The 22,450-nt window shown below is 36.8% G+C and overlaps 1 long non-coding RNA gene and 1 other non-coding gene across 2 annotated transcripts; one reads left to right on the top strand and one right to left on the bottom strand.

Moving 5' to 3' along the window:
- Positions 1 to 785: 785 nt before the first annotated feature.
- LOC141652334 (uncharacterized) lies at positions 786 to 2,486 on the top strand. The gene is made up of 4 exons (XR_012547151.1): positions 786 to 861; positions 1,562 to 1,869; positions 1,976 to 2,074; positions 2,275 to 2,486. It is a non-coding gene; the product is annotated as an uncharacterized LOC141652334 (long non-coding RNA).
- An 18,149-nt stretch (positions 2,487 to 20,635) lies between these two features.
- Positions 20,636 to 20,742, bottom strand: LOC141654183 (small nucleolar RNA R71). Its single transcript, XR_012547747.1, has one exon. It is a non-coding gene; the product is annotated as a small nucleolar RNA R71 (small nucleolar RNA).
- Between the last annotated feature and the right edge of the window lie 1,708 nt (positions 20,743 to 22,450).

Genomic DNA, 22,450 nt, shown 5'->3' with positions numbered 1-22,450 from the left:
TGTTGTTGGCTAGGCTAGCAAGATCGGTAGACGCGTGAAAGTCATTGTTTAGGTATATATGAGACGGCCAGATTGTTTGTCTTGGCTAAACTCACGAATTCTATCCCTTAATTGATTGCTTTTGAGCTCTCTTACCTCTAAAACTATATAAATGTTCAGACTACCAATATTAGGTAGTATCTATACAATCATTTGACAAACGATGGCTAATTCCACGATTTTCAAGGTACTCTTTTTAAATGATCAAATGGTTTATGGATTATATCTATTAGTTTAGGGTCCACTGATTGTGCTACTTGGGACATATAAACCAGACTTGATTCAATAATCAAGTGAATATATATAGATTCATACTTGCAAAGGGAAAACTTTCATTTTTGTAACTGACAACGTGACATACATGATACAAGTATTCAACGAACTAGGTAAGTTTACTTCACACTCATGTCTACTAGGAGTATTATTTATATCAAATTGTTTTATACTAGTTTAGTATCATGAATTGCTGTTGAATAATTTATTGGTTACTTCGTTGCATTGGTGACTTTCAAGTGGAGCTGCAAGTGAATGGCATCTTCAATATGTATATGGGTTAGAAATAGATCAAAGTTGTCGGTAAGAAACACACTTAGATGTTTTTGTCAAATCTAACTTTATTTTCTAGTGCCACCGTACATCGTACCTAACAAAATGTTCTAGATTTTATACTTCATAGAATACAATGATACGATGACGTTTGCGTTAATGCGATTCAAAGCATCTTTGTATTCAAATCTCCGCACCGGTCAAGGTTGGTGACGAGGCATGTGCACTCTATGTTGTAAGGATCGATAAGGCGAACAATGCTGGATATGCCAATATGTAAGTTAGCAATTATATAATTTTAGTACTTCATTTTATGCTTGACGGTGGTGCGTCATTTACTAAAACAGTATATATGGATATTGGCACTTAGTGTATTATGGTTTGCATAATGTTTATCTTTGAATATAGATTTGGTCGAACTAAATGTGATTGTTAATCTTGGTCTTGTACATGGTCTTGTACAGGCGGTTGATGTGGTTATTGTATTTGCAATTGCCGCATGCCGGGGCTCGCGATCCAATATAGTAAGATTATCATCCCAAATGTTTTTTTGTTTTAACCCTTTATTATCATTTGAATTTTTTTTCTCACAGACGGAATTTTAATACTCTTTTTTGTTGTCACTTATTTCATGGTTAATGCACCAAAAACATATTCAGAGGAGCAAATAGATGAGGTGATGGATATCTTGGCTAAAGTCGCTCTTGAATTTAAGAGAATGACAAGAGATGATGAGGTTAGTTTATTAGTTATAATTGTGTTGTAATACGACATTTTGTAACACGTGTGAAGATTTATGTAGGCGGATTGAAATCTTTTTGGAATGTTGTCGATTGATTAAGGAGTAGAGAGTTAAGTAATTAGGTGAAGTGATGAACTCTGAAAATAGTAAGCAGATTTTAACCCTCTTTAAATAAACAAAACTGTCACCATTTATTATTGATTATCATGTAAATAAGTTACAAATTATTTACAGTGATCATTGGATGCTCGTTGTGACTGACGTTGCTGATCATAATCAAGTGCATTGGTTCGACTCACTAGGAAAGTCGGTCTGCGTCAAAGTTGAGATCTTTAATTAATGCGTAAGTTCATCTTAATAGTTCATTTATTGATATGCACATAAATAAATGTTCAACTGATTAGAACATTAAAAATGGCAACTATTATTGGCTGACAATCATTTATTTGAAACCATGTTTATATTTAGATCGGTAAGAGTATACGGCTACAATGGTGGGGGAAAGAATGCGTTCTCAAGCACCGCAATGGCTGCAACATAATGTAAGTTGTTGCTTATTATGACGACAAATTCAATGTCTGATCATCAATCACTTTTAATTGACAAAGTCATGTTATTGGTTTAATTCTTGTCGAGTTGTTGTTTTAGTGTGCTCGTCAACAAGGTGTTGTAGAATGCGGGTACTACGTCATGAGGTACATGCTGGAAATCGTCACGCGTTCTAATCCAACAAAAGCTATCAATGAGGTCAGTTTCGACATTATAGCAAAACTCGGTATTTTTTCAAGTAATTATCCTACTTTGACCTGCTGCCTATACGCATTGTGGGCGAACCCGCCAATTCAATGAGCTAGCCGCCGCACCTCTTCCCTTAATTATTAGCTTATATGAAGTCGCCCTTGTGAGGCCATGTCCGATCGCCCCATTGTCATTAATATGCATTACAGGTTTTTCAAGACACCACGCCATATTCACAAGAAGAATTAGATGAGGTTCGGGACTTGTGGGCGAACTATTTTCTCAATATCTAGCCGTAGATAGCTAGCTAGCGTAGTAATGTATTAGGTAGTTGCATTTTGAAAAACTGATTACATGATCTGCAAGACCATATGTTATGTTGGCTGGGATTTGTTATGCCCTTTGTTGTTGTTCATTAGTTGTTGAATTCGGATGACGGAGACGGTTGCGTTGTATGTTGATTGGGATCGGTTTTTATTAATTGAAATCGATCATTTTGGTTGAATGGCAGTTGGCATGTTTTGTATTAATGTTTTGGCATTCAAATTGGTGTAATGCAATATGAATTGGCTGCTCTTTTCAAATTTTTTTTTTTTTTAAAAAAAAAACAATATAAAGGACAAATGGATTTATAAAAGTTCGATGTAATTCTAGCTTCAAAGGACATGGGCTTTCTATAAAAATCTGATGTACATTACACATATGGACATCGGATTAATGTTAAAATCTGATGTTCATTACTCATATGGACATCGGATATATTTAAAAATCCGATGTGCATATATTAATGGACATCGGTTTAAAGTCCCATGTCCATTACACCCCATATGGACGGGACTGAACTCTACATCGGCCTATAATCCGATGTCCATGTGTCTAGAAGTCCGATGTCCTTCATGATTTCTGTAGTAGTGTAAAGAAGGGGATGCCCGGGAAACTGGGGAATTTGAGGAGGTCATTGATGATGGAGAAGGTAGTGGGTCTACCCATGATCATGATGAAGAGCAAGGTTCTAGTTCAAATGAAGAAGAAGATGACGGTGAATCCTCCGGCTCCACACAGGTAAGTGATGATGATATGATTGAGGATTGATGGTTGAACAAAGCATGAAGGAGGACGACACAAGTGCAGAGTTGATGGCTTATGCTAGCATTTCAACCTATTCCATTGTGAGTCGCCTACCCCTCCTTTTGCTTTGTTGTTTTTATCTCTTGTTTACATAATTGTCATGAATTGTATAGCTTATATAACATTTATTTTAGAGCATCTAGAGAGTTTTTTTGGACTCTTGGTAGTTATGAGTTTTTGAGTCCTAGCATCATTGAAAGGACTATCACCTCGGCAACATTGAGGTGTCTATCTTTTTTGCTCCCACTACAAAGAATCCAAAATGACAAATTTCATTCATGCATTGCATTTCATGCCGTGTGAATGAACTTCCGTCTTTTTGCACTAGTATTAGTGTTTTATCCGGTTTGGGGAAGTTCACTAAAAAGGAATCCGAGTTAAACTAAATTAGCTCTCCGAACAATAGAAAGCATGCGTCATATAGCTTAGCTTAGTTTGCATCACTTGTATATACTCATCACATGTAAATATGTCTCATATAGTTTGCATTTAGTATAGGATTATGCATCATATCATATCATTCATTTTCATAATTCCCTATTGTTTTGTCCATTGTGGACAATGTCTATTCTAAGTGTGGGGATCGGTAATTCTAACACTTATTTCAAAAAATGATAAAAATTTCAAAAATTTCAAAAAATCCCAAAAACATGTTCTTTATTTGTAGTGTAGAATTGTATATATATATATATATATATATATATATATATATATATATATATATATATATATATATATATATATATATATATATATATATATATATATATATATAGAAATTGCATCAAGTGAGTCTAGGAACCTTAGGTGAGTCTAGCATTTTAATCTCAACCATTAGATCTAACACAAATCAAGGGTTGGGATTAATCATTGATTGACATATAAAAACCTCATATTTTCAATGTTCAGCCGTCATAACTGAATATCACTTTCTCTCTCTTGCCTCTCACTATAACCACAAACTTCTCTAAACCCTAAATTTATCCCCAATTAAGCGATTTCCAAATAAATCAAATGCGTTTTGCAATTCATCCACAATTTTTTGCAATTTAAGATTCAATCAATCAAAACACTTTAATTAGACTCTGCTTTCGCATATTTCGATCGGTCATCTTCAATCGATCTCAAGGTTAGTTGTTTTTACTTTCCAAATTCTTATTTAATTGCAACAAATCGATTTTATTATTGAATTTTGTTTTTTAAATTGATGTTCAACTTTGAATGTCGATATAATCAATTTAAGCAATTCATGATTCTATCAATACAAGATTGAATCACTTCAATAATTTAAACAACTTAATCAATCTCCAATCTTAGATCTTTCAATGAAAATCGCATATTTCGATGACATACCTTCAATCGAATTTCTTACTCAAATGATATTAATTTACAATTTCTAACGCATACTTTTGAGGTATTTCTTTTGTCTACTGTTGTTATGCGAGATTCTCAGATTTGATGCGCCTAATTAGTTTTTGTATTCATGTTAATCTTTAAATTTTAGTTGTGATTGATGTTATCGCATGTTCTTGTTGTTGTTCTTGTTAATTAATTTCTGTTTAATTTAGGTTTTCGTTTTCAACAAAAAAAAAATAAGGTTAATATTTTGCTCAAACTGAGTAATTGATTTTTCGTCAAAAAATTATGTTTAATTTGCATGTCGCTTGTGTTCATAGTGCAATTTTATGAGTTGTTGAATCGTGTTATAATATCATTTTTATACTGTTTGTTGTCGATCTTATGTATTTATATTATTTGTCAAAAATTTAGGGTTATGATATTGTGAAATTCATAACTTGATTTGCTTTCATGAAAATTGGGGATAAACTGAGACGATTAAATTAGCTTTTGTAAAATTCTCGGCACATGTTACTGTAACAATGTATTGTTACAGTAACAATGTTACTGTAACATTGTTACTGTATTATTGTTACTGTATTATTGTTACTACATGACATAATGTAGTTGGCATTGTGTCAATGTTTATCATGTTTTCTCCAAGTATTCTTGTTTTGTATGTATTATATTCTTGTTTCAGTTCCCTTATAACCCAATTGTTAGTTTAAAGGCTATTAGCTCAAATGAGAGAGCAATGTGCAAAGTAACAATGTTACAAAGAATAATGTTATTGTAATAATATTTCAAGTTCAGTTCAACGTAACTGCGATTCCTCAATAATAACTCCAGTATAGCATGCGGTAATAATGTAACACTAACAATGTTACACTAATAATTTAACAGTGTTACAGTAACAATGTTACAGTAATAATTTTTACGATACGTTTTTTTTTCATCAGATTTTATGTTCATTAGTTGTATGGATCGTAAGAATATGTGTACAGATAATTTTGTTACTCCTTTGCATCTGAGTTTTTTTTTTGTTTGGCGATTTTCTTTTTATTTCATCAATGTCATACGATGTTGATATTTTATTGTCACATTGTTACAAAGAATACTAGGTCTCCATAACAAGAAAACATAACTTGTTTTTCAATATTTACAGTAACAATAACATTGTTACTCTAATACGAGTCTTTCATAATAATAGCAATATAGTTTTATATTAATCGTTGTCAATGTTTTTCATGCTCAGAGGTGAATCAATTTACCAAGGATTGACTGCTATATCATATTTATACTGAAGAAGGGGCTGTAAAATTAGTGAATTCGATGAGGCTCATAATCATCGGTCATCCTCTGTTAATGATCAAGACCTCCGAACACTTTCGAGTGATCTTTTCTTCTTTTCATAAGCAGATTTTTGCAGACCATTCAAAAGTTTACATCGACGCTACAAAGAGGTTCAACATAATGGAGTTTACGAGCTTTTAATGTTTTGTTTGTAATACAATAACGACTTTCATTCATGTATTTATTTTTCATAAGCAAGGCAGATTATTATTATAGTAACATTTCTGTTGTTGCATAACTTATTTATCAAGGTAACATTGGACAATATTAAGAGAAATATTATTTAGTTCGGTACATTAACACTTATACAACTAATCCTCATCCTGCTACTTTAAAGTGATAATGTTACTGTAACATCTTTTAATTTACTTCATCAAAGGGAGATCAATGTTACAGTAACACGAGAACAACGATAGAGTAATAATTATCTTGTTCATTTAGTATATAACAGAGTGTATAAATTAATTTAAAAATGTGAAGGTAGAGATTAGTCTTTAATTATTATTGTATTAGTATTACTGTAACATCATTACAGTGACGCTACTACAATATTTCTGTTATTGTAACATAATTGATTCATGAAAGTAATCTTCAGAACAATATTTAAGTTTCAACTTGAATTCATTTCAATGGCAAAAGGTAAGGTTAACCTGTTACATAATACCACAAAACACCAATGTTAAAGTTTACATCATAATCCCACGCCAAAATCTCACAACAACGTTAAAAGTCTGTACTAGCATTTCAACTTCAATAACGTTGTCATCTTCACGTATATCTTCATGTCGGTGTCTTACTCTTTGTTTGTATGTACCATCTTTTTGCGCAACTCGACTTTTTGTGTTGCTTAATCAAACTTTCTTCTTCGAATTTCCTGAAATTTAAAACAACATTTGACCATTATTAGTGTTTAACATCACTCTTTTGAGTTTATAACAATGCTATACCATTAAATTTAATTGGACAAAAGCACACAATATTATTTTATGATGTTACAACATCCAATATATAATGTTATAATAATATTGCAAGTTCGATTAAAAAAATATTGACCTTTGCTCAATAATAACTGCATTATCTTGTATAGTAATAATGTTACAGTATCAATGTTACAGTAACAATGTTACAGTGTCAATGTTACTGTAACAATGTTACTGTAACAATGATACTGTAACATGCGTCAAATATCGTATGAAAATTTAATCCCCAAATTTATCCCAATTTTCTTGAAATCAAGTCCAGTTATACATTTCACAATGTCATAATAACCCTGGCCTTGTTACGAACACTATGAACACATAGAATCGACGTAAAATCGCACATTAATACAGAAATCGATCGCAATTTCAGAAAGCATAAAATAAGGCGAACATTATTACTAAATTTCACTAGGTCTAACCCTAACTTTTTCGCACAAATAGTAAGACACATCAAATCGACATTAATAGTATGAACAATCAATAAAAACACTAGACTGAACACATACAAATCGGACATAATTTTTTGACGAAAATTCAATTATTCAGTTTAATCAAAACATTAACCCTAATTTTTTATTGAGAACGAAAACCTAAATTAATTAGAAATCAATTAACAATTTCTTCATATCAATCATGATAAAACAAGAACAACTACAATAAGAATAACAACAACAACATGCGATAACATCTATCACAACAAAAAAATTTTTTTAAAAAAAATAGCGAAAAAGGGAGATCGATTCATACCTCTTCATTATTCGAGAATCAGATGTAATAAAATCTTGATTACATTTTTTTGAAGATATTCGTTTGAATTTAGTGAAATTTTTTGTTGATTTTGAAAGTTGAGAAAAGTTTGAATATTCACTGCGACGGATTTGATGCTTCTGTTTTTCTTGTTGAATAATTAATGATTGGATTTATTATAGAGAGAGAGAGAAAGATAAAGTTTTTAGAGAGAGAAAATTTAACACAACAATGAAACATGCAATAGGCAGCGTGTAGTTTTTATAAACTTGACAGACTTTTGGGAGTGACGTGGATTAATGAGGACTGTTAGATCTTGTTGATCCAATGGTCCTTATTGATATGCTAGACTCATCTAAGATGCTAGACTCATGGGATGCTCACTATATATATATATATATATATATATATATATGTTTGTTTGTTTGTTGTTCAATCCTATCACATGGGACCGACTACGCCACAGTTGAGGCATGAGGAATATGAAGACCGCATGGTATGATATTTCCAAATCTCCTTTTTTCTCTTATATGTTAATGACAACGTGGCTTCTTTTTGTTTGATGCGGTACAAACCTATGTGATTATAGGAGTTTAATTTAGATTATGTGGCATACTAGTGATAGAAGCATATGCATTAGGTTGTATATATGATAGTTGCATCATGGCATGTAGTTGCATATTAGGAAAAATTTTGTGAAAATGTCTAGTTGGGAAGCTTGGCAAGTGTATATAGAGCCCTTGTATATAATTTTTCTCCTTGAGACTTTGTTTGCTAGAATACCCTCAAGACACCCTAGGATGTATCATACTAGTATCTTTTGACCCATGGACTAAGGCCTAGTCAAGAGTACCTTGTGGTGGGATAACTCCTTGGCTAACGTTTTTTCCAAGGTGACCTTTGAAGCCATGCAACCGTTCTTTCTTTTCTATCATCATGTTTTGCCAGCAAAAAGGGAATGGGCATAAAAATCTCCAATTTGAGTTCAAGTACCAAAATGAAAGTAAAAAAAAAGTGTGCAAAAATTGCATCAATGAAAAGAGGAGCAAAAATAGACTCCTATGCTTCAATAAAAGCACCCTTGCTACAAAATGGAGTTACTTTAAAAATGTTCAAAAGAATGCAAAATTGAAAAGAATTGTCAAGTATCAAAATGCCAAACATCAAAGATGGCAAGAAATATTCTTAAATGACAAATGCCACAAGAAATTGGGGGGAAAAACAAATCAAAAGCAAACTACAATTGTGAAACTCAAAACATATTGATCCCTTTTACCCATTGATCTCATTTTTGTTGCATGGTGGGAAGGGGACGACCGTTCTTCTTGTCTAGGCAAGAGGGGGAATTCCGCCTACAGTGTTTCTAATACCATAGGGAGTCTACTCTTGACGAAAGCATTTAGTGATTGTGGACAAAAGTACCCAAGTTTAACACAACTTGGAGGTGATTTGTTGGTATCCTTTTAGACTTAGTAACTTGTAGAAATAATATCTACTATAGAATGTGTACCCTTAGATTGCTTCCCTTTTAGATGATTTCCGCCACTTAGATTAGGAAAGTGGCTATTCTTTTTGTTTATGTATCCTTTACTTGTTTTTGCGTACTTAATGCTTGGATGCATCGCCATTATGGCAAGCCCCGCCTTCCCTTGCAAGAAGGCATCTTACCTCATAGATGTCTTGTTGTGAGTTGAAAGGGCGGAGTGAGACCCGCAAATTGTCTCACATCGGCTAGTAGTATTAATAAAGGTCATAGTTTTAGTCACCTCTTTACTCGGGACGAGCAAAGGTTCGGTTTGGGGATATTTGATGTGACTCATATTTGCACACTTTTAGTCCCCGAACTAGCCTCGTTCCTATACTTACTTGCATATATTAGGGTCGTTTCTTATCTTTAGCTTCCCACTTTGCATATTCTTTGAGGATTTGTGTCCTTGGTAGGAGAGGAACTCTAACCTTGCATATATGGAGCAATTTGGAGCTAAATGGATCGCATCTAACGACCAAGTAATGACACGGCTGTCGCAACCCTATCAAAAATAAAACCAACTGGTCCCTATAAAATGTAGTAGAGGCAGTGGGGTATCGAATCCATAGGGAAATGGGAAAATGTATGCTAAACTAAGTCTGTCTAAGTTACCGTTTCTTGGGATTTTGATCGTTTTAGTTCTAAACTACGAAGTTATAAAGAAAGAGAGCAGAGAAGAGACAAGGATTAAACTTTAGAGAAATTGGCAAATAAAGAGAAATAACTAGGATAGTCGGTTCACCATGGTTTTCTAGGAGTCCAATCTAGGGTCACAGGTTAGCAAAAATTCGGTCTACAGGGTAATGAAAAGGTCCTCTCAGTCCGCTATTCACCCTAAAACATTACTAGCTTAGGTTTCACCCTCACTAGCATGCCCTAATGTTCATTGCAGGTCTTACCCCTTCCAATCTCTCGATCTAGGTCAAGGTGTACCAATTCAATTAACTAAATGCGTCGATTCAAGCGACTAATCGCTATTAAATACAATGATTAACAACACAAAACTAATTTTCACCAAACCTTAATCACCTATTCATAAATCCCTAATTACCATGGCTCCCCTATGTCCTAGCAAAAAAGAATTAGCTATGCATGATAGATATTGAAGAAATAATAAATAGCACAACAAATAAATTGAACGTATTAATTAACAAAGAGACAAGAGAAAGAGAAATCAATAGAAGGGATGAAAACAAGAATAAAATTGCAATAATAATTAATCGAAATAAAGATTAGAAATATCGAATACAAGAGTGTAGCAATCGAGTAATTAGGTTTCAAGAGTAGTGTTTTAAGAGAGAATAAGGGAGAGGAGAAGAAGAGATGATGTCGTTTTCTATCCTCTTCTATTTATTCTAAGTTACAAATTAAAAATATCCAAAAGATACTCAAAGATTGCGTAATTAACTAAGCCTCTCGATCGAGTAGAATGAAACTACTCGATCGAAGACAATAGATGGCAAACATCTCGATCGAGACAACTAGGTGCTCGATCGAGGAACTCGAAATATACCCATCTCGATCGAGTAAGCTAAGTACTCGATCAAGTTCTTTCTTCAACCATAGGAGTTCGATCGAATGGTTTAGGCAACCAATCTGGTCGATCGAGAGCAACAACACCATATCAGCGTAGGTGCACTCAAAGCATCTTCCGTAATCACCTTCACGCATCTTTAAGTGACAGATTCTAAGCTCTGATTCTTCTTTCTCCAAAATGCATGCAAATGGGACAGGTTCAGGCTCGGTTATGCTCCTCTCCGGCTCATACCTGCAAATAATACAAGATAGACCAAAGTAGACAATTCGGGGGAAATTTGTAACTAGATACCACATAAATAATATATAAATGCATATAAATATAGGGTAAAACCCTTATATAAAACACACGCATCAAACCTCCCGAAACCAAACCTTTGCTTGTCCCCAAGCAAACAAATAAAAGCAACTAAAGGCAACTAATGGAACATGACCAACTTATCAACTACAAATTGTCCACCCAAGCCACTTTAATGCAACAAATAGCAGAGTAGCAGAAGGTTATATGCAAATGAGTTAAATCAATGTTTTAAAGTACTGAACCGCCGACCTTGCAAGACTCATATATATCGGACCCTCATGGGTCGCTCATCACACAAATTAAGCACAAGGTGAGTATAAAAGTACGAGATAGAAAGAAGTAAAGACACTCACCTAACTCGACCTATAAGAACATGCATACAGCTGACATGAAACCGATTTCTACCGACCGTACATATGTATTCCAACCAATCAGGACCAATACATACGCCGAGGACTTACATATAATGTGAGGTGAGGCAATTGGGTAAGAAGGGGCAAAAAGAATTTGGATAAGTGGAGGTAAAGTAAAACTAGTACAACCAAAACCAAACAATCATCACATTCCGCTTCACTACTCAATACCAAACGCAAAACCTTGCCATTATGGCAAAACATCACTCACATCAACAAAAGACTCCCCATAAGAAATAATGATAAACATGAGAGTATTATCCAACGATCCTTTTTCCATACGATTCTTTTCTTTTTCTTTCCTTTTTCATTCTTTCGAATTTCTTTTTTTTTTCATTTCTTTTTCTTTTCACTTTTCTTCTTTTTTATTCACTACCAACTTCAGATCTTTCGAAGCGAACCAAATCTGACATGGATAACAACATACCCACGAAAACCACTCAACTAGCTTGACAAGGCAGGCTAAATTTGGATGTAGTTAGGGAGTCAAAAGGCAAATTTGGCTAACGTGAAGTTAATGGGTAGTAATGAAAGAAGGGTTGTAAGTTGCCTCTGCACGTGTGTCACCACCGGAAACCGAATGCATATAGGTACCGAGAAAAGAATGTCATGCCCGTGCAAATTGATGTTACATGTCTTATAGAGAGTACTACTCACATCCTATATGAAACCGGTCATGAATGTCACCAGTTTATCAAGCTCTAAATCTCAGAATGTATATGTAGCTTGCCAATAAGAGAGTCAAGTTTATTCGTTCAGGTAAGTTTAAATAAAAAACTCGTAGATTATGCACATTACCATGCCAAAAAAATGTTAAGAATATGCAAGGCAAGGGTAAAAGACTCAAAGTAGCATAAAAGTTCCAATGTTCCGACTCGACCTAGAAGCAAAAGTAAACGTGAAATTTTGAGTTTTATTAATTTTTTGAATTTTTTTATAGGATTTTTTGTAATTAAAATAAACGATGCATACGAAAATAAACGTGCAAACTGAAATGCAATAAAACAAAATGCAGACCCAGATATGGACGCATACCCTCCCCAAACCAAACCGTACAATGCCCTCATTGTACCAAAAATAGGGAAAGGAAATGCAAATTCAAGAGAAAAGAAGAGGGTAAGCTCGGAAAACTTACAAGATAATCGTGAAGTGGGGACCTCCCCAAACCGACCAGCAACATTGGAGGTCGCAAATAGCCCCGTAACATCGCAGCACGCGAGTCAAAGCAAAAGAGCTCGATCGGAAGGGTGAAGTGTCTGATCGAGTAAACTAGGGCATCAGAAGTGCTCGATCGAGAGCAGTATGTACTCGATCGAGAGGTGGAAAATGCAGGGTAATCGATCGAGAGGAAGAATTACTCGATCGAGTGAAATGAGTAGCTAAACCACTCGATCAAAAGCCAGCAATGCTCAATCGAGGAGTCCACGTGAGGTTCCTGCAAAAACGTAACAGATAACCTACAGAACTAACAAAATAAGCTCAAAGTTCAGTCTATAGTTCAGAAAACTTACAACTAAAGCACACCAAAGTGACTAAAAGTTTGCACAAAAGTACAACAAATTACAAGCCGGGTTGCCTCCCGGTTAGCGCAGGTTTAAGAGGTCTCGCACGACCTTTTGAATTCAATTATCTGACTCATCTGGATTATCGAAGTAGAGAACTTCGACCTTGCCAACCACGTCATTTGCATCATAGTAATGCTTCACAAATTAGCCATTCAATTTAAATCTTTCGCCCTCAGAATTCTCTAATTCAACGGACCCAAATTTGGTGACAACAGTCACTGTATAAGGGCTACTCCACCTGGACTTCAGCTGACCAGGGAACAAGCGTAGTCGGGCATTAAACAACAAAACCTTCTGCCCGACTTGGAATTCTCGAGGTATGATCCTTTTGTCGTGCCATCTCTTCGTTTTCTCTTTGTAAATGCGCGAGCTATCGTAGGCATTTAGCCTAAACTCCTCCAGCTCATCTAGCTGCAACAAACGATTCTCACCACACAATTTAGGATTATAATTTAATTCACGAATGGCCCACCAAGCCTTATACTCTAGTTCAACAGGTAAATAACAGGACTTCCCATAAACCAACCGATATGGTGATGCACCAATCGGTGTTTTAGAGGCAGTCCGATATACCCATAATGTGTCATCTAAATTAAGATTCCAATCTTTCCGTGATTTAGAGACAACTTTAGCTAAAATCTCTTTTATTTCCCTATTAGAGACCTTAACCTGCCCGCTAGTTTGGGGATGATACCCCAAACCGCGACGATGTTGGACACCGACTTTAGACAGAATAGCTGTAAGTTTCTTTTCTTTAAAATGCATCCCCCCATCACTAATGATGACCCTGGGGACACCAAATCGGGGAAAAATAATCTTTTTAAACATTTTAATCACGGTCTTGGCATCAGAGTTAGGGGAAGCAATAGCTTCCACCCATTTAGACACATAGTCTACAGCTACCAAAATATACCTGTTACCTTTACTAGACGGGAATGGTCCTTTGAAATCAATGCCCCAGACATCAAATACCTCGACCTCTAGAATACCATTTTGTGGCATCTCATGTATCTTAGAAATATTTCCCGAGCGCTGGTGAGCATCACAAGCTGCAACGAACACTTTAGCATCTACAAACAAAGTAGGCCAGAAAAAACCAAATTGAATTACCTTAGCCACGATTCGCGACGGACCGTGGTGACCACCATAAGAGGAAGAATGACAGCCTTTTAGGGTTGCTTTGGTCTCCCATTGCGGAACACACCGTCTGTAGAGACCGTCTGCACACTCCTTAAATAAATAAGGATCATCCCAAAAATAACGTTTTGCGTCATGAAGAAATCGCTTCCTTTGCTGATAAGACAAGTCGGGTGGCATCTAGCAAGTGACAACGTAGTTAGCCAAATTAGCATACCATGGATCATGGTTAGTGTTAGCAAAAACTGCAAATAAGGAATCATCATGGAAGGAATCATTAATAGGTAAAGGATCCTCTCCCTCCTGCTGCGGTAACCGCGACAAGTGATCAGCTACCACATTCTCTGCGCCCGTCTTATCTTTGATCGTCAGATCGAATTCATGGAGAAGGAGTATCCATCTCAACAAACGTGACTTAGCCTCCTTCTTAGCAAGAATGTGTCTCAGCACTGCATGGTCATTAAAAACATTAACTTCTGACCCTATCAAGTAAGAGCGGAATTTCTGCAGCGTATAAAACACAGCTAATAGCTCCTTCTCAGTAGTAATATACTTCACTTGAGCCTCATCCAGAGTTCGGCTCGCATAGTAAATTGTGTTCAACGCTTTGTCTTTCCGCTGGCCTAACACCACTCCTAGTGCATAATCACTAGCATCATACATAATCTAAAAAGGCAACTCCCAGTTGGGAGGCTGGATAATCGGTGCTGAAATCAAGGCCTACTTCAACCTGTTGAAAGCGGAAAGACACTCATCAGTAAAAACAAAGGGGGCATCCTTAAGTAACAATTGTGTAAGTGGTTTAGCAATTTTTGAAAACTCCTTGATGAACCGGCGATAAAAACCAGCATGACCAAGGAAACTCCTCAGTCCTTTAACGTTAACAGGAGGAGGCAGTTGCTGAATCACTTGCACCTTTGCTTTATCCACCTCGATGCCCCTATCACAAACTAAGTGCCCTAAGACAACTCCCTCGTTGACCATGAAATGGCACTTCTCCCAGTTAAGCACGAGATTAACCTTAATGCAGCGCTGCAACACTTTATCAAGGTTAGACAGACAATTATCAAAATCACTTCCATAGACGCTAAAATTGTCCATAAAGACCTCCATAATAGACTCTATATACTCAGAAAATATCCCCATCATGCACCTTTGAAAGGTGGCAGGAGCATTACATAAACCAAAAGGCATTCTACGATAAGCAAAAACACCCCGAGGACAAGTGAAAGTAGTCTTTTCCTGATCATCCGGATGAATAAGGATCTGAAAGAACCCTGAGTATCCATCTAAATAACAGAAAAACTTATGAGAGGCTAACCTTTCTACCATTTGATCAATGAAAGGAAGGGGAAAATAATCTTTCATTGTGGCGGCATTCAGCTGTCTATAGTCTATGCACATCTGCCAACCAGTTACAACTCTAGTAGGTATCAATTCATTTTTGTCATTCTTAACCACAGTAGTTCGTCCTTTCTTAGGAACCACCTGAACAGGACTCACCCATTTAGAATGACCAACAGAGTAGATAATACCTGCATCGAGTAGCTTCATTACCTCAGCCATCACAACATCCTGCATCTTCTGGTTCAGTCTGCGCTGACCCTGTCTGTAAGGTTTGTGATCTTTCTCTAACTGAATCCTATGCATACAAATATCAGGGCTGATGCCCTTTATATCATCTAAAGAATAACCCATTGCTTTCCTGTTGTTCTTAAGAACAGCTAACAAAGCGGTCAGCTGCTTATCATCCAATTTGGCACTAACAATGACTGGATACTGTACAATTTCATCTAAGAATGCATATTTAAGATGAGAAGGAAGAGGCTTACGCTTAGGTACCTTTACCTCCATAGCGCTAGGAGTATTTACCAATTATTCTACCCTCTCTCCTTCAGCGTTGGTGAGTTCACGCTCATCTATTGCAGCTTCAAGCAAATCCAACACAACGTCATTGTTCCCTGGGTTATCTGCACACTCATCTAACAGCATCAAAGCTTCCAGTGGATCCTTAATCAAGGAATCCGACAAGAACTCATAAACAGACTCATCAACGATATCAACTGAATAACAAGTATCCTCTATCATTGGTCTAGCAAGTGTACCAGACAAACTGAAAGTGATGGCATCATCCCCCACTGCAAGAGTCAAACGCCCTTGTTTGACATCAATAATGGCCCCAACTGTACATAAGAATGGTCTTCTGATGGAGAGTGTCGTTGGGGCTCTCAATCCAACACATTTATATTTCTCAACAAATAACTAGTTAGCGGTTAAGTCGAGGTCGATCCACGGGACGGTGTGCTTTGGGTTCTAAGTCTATCTATCTCAATTTATGCTAGTGTCACAATTGATTTGGGTTTATAGTTGTGAAAGCAATAAAGTAAAGCAAGCAATGAATTAAAAGATGTAAGCAATTGATTAGAGACACTAGGATGTCATGGGATCATAGAGGATTCATGGGAGTAGATCATACAAACATGTTCTCAATTAGATGCAAGCACTTATTATTGTGATGGGGTCGAGTTAGTGTATATCTTACAATCCCTAAGAAGGTTTGGGTCCCGGAGCCGAATCGATTAAATTGTATAACACCTACAAGTCGACTTAATCCTTCCTATTCAACTCTATGCATGGTCTAATGAGGCTCGAGTTGGTTTATATGCTTACAAGCCTCATTGAATAGATAGGTGATGGGTAAAAAAATGTAAGGATTCATAGGCTCGCATTTCATCAAACATAACATGTGCATAGGTTGAAATCACAACAAGCAAGCAAATTAATTATGAAAACATATTAGATTAAGCATAGATTAATCCTCATGTTTGTTTCCCCTAATTCTCCACTAATCCTAGTTAAGAAACTACTCACTCATTATCATAGGAAACATGTCATTAATGGTGTCAATCATCACAACAAGTATAAACATGATAAGAGAATGAGGAAATAAATAATAAAGAGTAGGGAGAAAAAAATTATACCAAACTTAAGATGAATAAATGAAAAGGAAAGAATAATAGAAGAGAACTTGATTTATTGATGAAGAGTTGTCAATTCTCCAATAATAACCCAATAATCTTCAATTACCCAATAATAATAAAGCTTGAACAATAATTAAGGAAAGATTAATGTGTAATTTTGTGGAATGATTGAGATTAATCTACTCTAATCTACTCCTAATCTAAACTAAGGAAGGTTTTTCTAATCTAAGAGAACTTCCTACTAAGAGGGCTTAATCTCTTGATTATTACAAATGGAGTATATATAGTGGCACATCATTAGGTTAATCAAGGGTAGATTAGTAAATAGCATTGCTAAGTGTTGAGTAGGGAAATGCAAGTCCCGAAGGAAATGCGCATATCACGTTGCTAGTCCTACCACGACCCGCTCGGATCAGCTTGGAGCACGGCCAGTCTGTCAAGGAATCTGTCGGATTGGCATCGGGACGCCCAGATCATAGCTCCCTAATCCGCTCATCTTGGGAGCAAGACGCTCGGATCATGGCATTCTGAGACGCCCGTCTTGGGAGCAAGACGCTCGGATCATGGCGTTCTGAGACGCCCGTCTTGGGAGCAAGACGCTCGGATCACTGGGCAGAGTGCTTCGCTTTCTTAATGTCTAACAATCCGCTCGTCTTGAGTCCTGCACGCTTGTCTTGAGTCTGGTACGCTCGTCTTGAGTCTCGGGACGCGCGGATTGGCGGTCAGTTTGTCTATTTGAGCTCGGATTGTAAAACGGACGTCATTTCCTAATCCGGATTCCTATTGGAGTGATTTAAAAGCCTAGACCACTTTATTTTTCGATGCCATTTCATTTAGCATACTTTCAGAGCCAAACAAGAAACTCTTAGTTTGGGTTACGAGCAATTTCTTCTTGTACTGGCTTCCTTCTCGTCATCCTTGCTTTTAAGCCTATGATCCTTCTATATATACTATTTATTCCTACATACTTGGTCATCATTCTTGCCTCCTTTTCATACTAGTCCATCCAAGAATGTCAACAAGCTTCCAAATATGCACGGGAGACGAGAATTCTGCCTCATTATTGATGTGACCATTATTTGAGCATATTTAGTCCCCGAATTAGCCTTGTTCCCATGCTTTTTAGTGCATATTTGGGTCATTTATTGTCTTTAGTCCTTTGTTTTGCATATTCTTTGAGGTTTTGATCCCTTGGTAGGAAAGGAGTGCAAACCTTGCATTTTCATGGCAAAATGGAGCTAAATTGATTGAATTCAATGACCAAGCATCAAAGAGAAGACAAGACTAGAAGGCCTTTGTACATATTATAGTAGTTGGGCAATGATGAGAAAATATCCTTGCATCTCCAATGAAATCCCCAAGGATTGTATGAAGAAGAAGGAAGAAAAGAAGAAGGGAAGAAGCTGATCAAGAATCCGAGCGGATTGCCTACTGGACGCCCGTCCAAGACCAGCAATCCGAGCGTCTTCCTCAGAAGGACGCTCGTCCAAAACCACCACAATCCGCCCGTCCACCCCACGAATCCGCTCGTCCAACAGGAAGACAATCCGCTCGTCCCGTGCCTTGGACGCTCGGATTGTGTGACAGCTATTTCGTTTTCTACTTGTTCTATCAAGGATGCGCATACCTCGAGAAAGACTAGCAAAAAGGAGACTCGCATATTTTTCTGAGAGGAGCGATTCCTCAAGGACTTAATCGTCATTTAAGCCCTTAGTAAACCCTAATTTGTGTACCTAATCCCCACTATAAATACCCCATTAGTATAATTAGGTTATCATGTTCTTCTTATCAATCTCTAGTGTAGTTTATATCATTATAATCTCTCTTTAATCTTGTAATCAACTCATAATCAAGTCTTAATACAAATCTCATTTCCTTAATCTCTCTTTTGTTCATCTTTTGTTTTGGGTAATTGAAGATTATTTGGGTTATTATTGGGAGATTGACAACCTTCCAATCAATCATCAAGTACTTCTATTATTCTTTGCTTTATTATTGGAATCATTAGTAGGTATAATTCTCTTAATCCTTTTTCAATTATTGTTAATCATCTTCATTTATTCATCATGTTTTACTTTGTTGGTATGATTGACAACCTTGCTAGCATGTTCAACATGATAATGAGTGAGTAGTTTCCTTAACTAGGGTTAATGGGTAATTAGGGGAAACCAACATGGGGGATGATTCATGCTTAAATTAATATGCTTTCATAGTTTATTTGCTTGCTTGTTGTGATCTCAACTTATGCACATGTTATGTTTGATGAAATGCGAGCCTATGAATCCTTGCATTTTTTACCCATCACCTATCTTTTCAATGAGACTTGTAAGACATAAACCAACTCAAGTCTCATTAGACCATGCATATAGTTGAGTAGGGAACATTAAGTCGACTTGTAGGTGTTGTACAATCTAATCGATTCGGCTCCGGGACCCAAACTTTCCTAGGATTGTAAGATATAAACCAACTCGATCCATCACAACAATAATTGCTTGCTTATAATTTGAGAATATGTTTGTATGATCAATTCCCATGAATCCCCTATGACCCCATGACACCCTAGTGCCTTTTATCAATTGTTTACACCCCTTTTTAATCATCTTGCTTGTTTACTTTCATTTCTATTTAGTTTAGTGATCTTCTATTCAACCCCAAATTGTGACACCCCTAGACACCGCTAGTTGCATTTGAAAATCTCACTTCAATACCCGTCCCTTGGGATCCGACCTTTACTTGCCTCTTTACTAATTGTAGAGTTGTTTGTGAAGTTATAAATAGTGTTTTGGTCTAGGTGCTCCTAACGACAAGTACCGAAAACTATACCTCTCAAGAGGTCACGACCAAAAATGGCGCCGTTGCCGGGAACGGTGTTAACTTGATTTAGATTTTCTTAGATTGTTATTAGTTGTGTCTTTCTTTGCCTTGGGGAAGTAAAACTCCTCAAGGTTTGTTCTAATTATTTTCGAGTTGTTTGATATTTTGCATGTCTAGAAGATCACAAGGTAACTTGTTACCCTTTGATCACGAAATTGAAAGGACTTTGACAAACAATAGAAGACTTGCTAGAAGAACTTTGAGAGGTATTGGTGAGGTTGTAGATATTCAACCGAACACTATTGAGTTCATCAACCCCTTTTGCAAGAGAAGGTGAGGAGAACCCAACACAAAATCCAACACAAAATCAACCCACAATGCCTAAATTTTCATCACATTCCGTACCAACCGAGGAGAACCTACCCAATGGTACTCCCACACCACAACACTTAACCGGAAATTTCATTGCCAAATCCGCATTTATCCAATTAGTCGAAAGAAGCAAATTTGGGGGGATGCCTAGTGAAGACCCTGACTCTCACATGGAGACTTTTTGTGACTATTGTGATGCGATTTCACAAACCGGTGTAACTCAAGACCAAATTCGATGGGTCTTATTTCCATTTTCTCTCATTGGCACCACAAACCAATGGTTGAAAGGCCTTGATAAGGCTACTCTCGGAATTGACTCTTGGAAGAAGTTGGCTCTAGCTTTCTACAAAAAGTTCTACCCACCGGAAAAGACTAACATGCTAAGAGCTCAAATTACGGGCTTTAAGCAAAGAGATGAAGAATCCTTGTATGAAGCTTTGGAGCGATTCAAGGGAATTTGTCGCTCATGTCCTCATCATGGACTTAGCGAGTGGTTCTTGGTACAACAATTTTGGAATGGTCTTTATGAAGACTCAAGAAACATTCTCAACATGGGATCAAATGGTATGTTCACCAAAGTTGACGATAATCAAACTTGGAACAAGATTGAGGAAATGGCGGTCCACAATTCACAATATAGTAGACCTTGCAAGGCAACTAGAGGAGGAAAGCATGAAGTGGACTCTATTACTCAATTGGGTGCTAAACTTAGTGCTCACATTGATACCATCAATTTGAAGTTTGAAAAAGCTATGGCTAGACTTGAAGAAGCCTCAAAATCACCAAAGCATCATGTCAATGCCATGACGGCATCTTCATCAATCCCAAGTGGGATATGTGAGAATTGTGGAACTTTGGGACATGACCAAAGTGAATGTAGGGGAACAAATGAACAAGTGAATGCTTTTCAAGCATACAAGAGTGGTACCCCTTATTCAAATTATTACAATGAAAACACCAAATTCCACCCAAATCTCTCATACAAAAGCCAAAATGTTCAAAACCCTCAACCAACATACACCCCACCTCCCATGAGAAACCAAAATCAAAGACCCTTTTACAATCAAAACCAAGGTTACCAAAATCAAACTCCATACAATCACCAAAATGACCAAGGTTTTGATGTTCAAAAAGCGGTCCTTCAAATGCAAAAGAATCAACAAGAGTTTTTCACTCAAATGCAAAAGGATAGTCAAGCAAAGGAAATCACCATCAACAACATTCTAGCCCCACCAAAATGTTGGAAACCCAATTGACTCAACTAGCATCTTCAAGCTCACAAAGACAAAATGGGCAATTACCACCTCAAAGTAATCCCCCGAGACATAAAACGGTTAGTGCCATTCACTTGAGGAGTGGTACGAGGTATGAAGCACCGAAGAAGCAAGTTGAGGATGAAGTTGGGAAGCTAGTGACAAAGAAGAAGTTGTGCAAAACTCCAAGGATGGAGAACCATCAAAAGAAGAAGTTTCAAAGAAAAATGAAGACAAGGCCAAGGAGAAGGAACCCATTGTGATTAGACTTCCTTTTCCAAGTCGTCAAGCCAAGCCCAAATTTGATGACCAACTTGGAAAATTTATGGAAATTGTGAAGAATTTGGAAGTCTCGATTCCTTTTACGGAATTAATCAATCACGTGCCGGCCTATGCAAAGTACATGAAAGACATCCTTACGAAAAAGAAGTCATTCCGGAAGCTTGAAACTATCGCCTTCACTAAGGTGAGTAGTGCAATCCTTCAAGGGAGTTCACCTCCGAAACTTAAAGATCCGGGAAGCTTCTCAATACCGTGTACCATTGGCGACACAACGATCAACAAAGCCCTATGTGATCTAGGGGCTAGTGTGAGTGTTATGCCGTATTCAGTGAGTAAAAGGTTAGGGATGGGAGAGCTTAAATGTACCAACATCACACTCCAAATGGCCGATAGATCGACGAAGACACCATTAGGGATATGGGAAGATGTTCCCGTAAGAGTTGGGAAATTTTTCATCCCGGTGGACTTTGTCATTGTTGACATGGAAGAAGACTCCAATATTCCAATCATTCTAGGTAGACCTTTCTTGCACACCGCGGGTGCGGTGATAGATGTGAAGCATGGAGAGCTCACTCTAGAGGTGGGAGATAAGAGCATAACTTCCAATCTTGACAAGACCATGAGAGCTCCCCGTTTGCATGAACCATGTTTTATGGT

The sequence above is a fragment of the Silene latifolia genome, chromosome 4, assembly GCF_048544455.1.
Source record: "Silene latifolia isolate original U9 population chromosome 4, ASM4854445v1, whole genome shotgun sequence".
In the NCBI taxonomy this organism is placed as follows: Eukaryota; Viridiplantae; Streptophyta; class Magnoliopsida; order Caryophyllales; family Caryophyllaceae; genus Silene; species Silene latifolia.
Note: the sequence above shows the minus strand (reverse complement) of the source record. Positions and strands in the feature narration are given on the sequence as shown.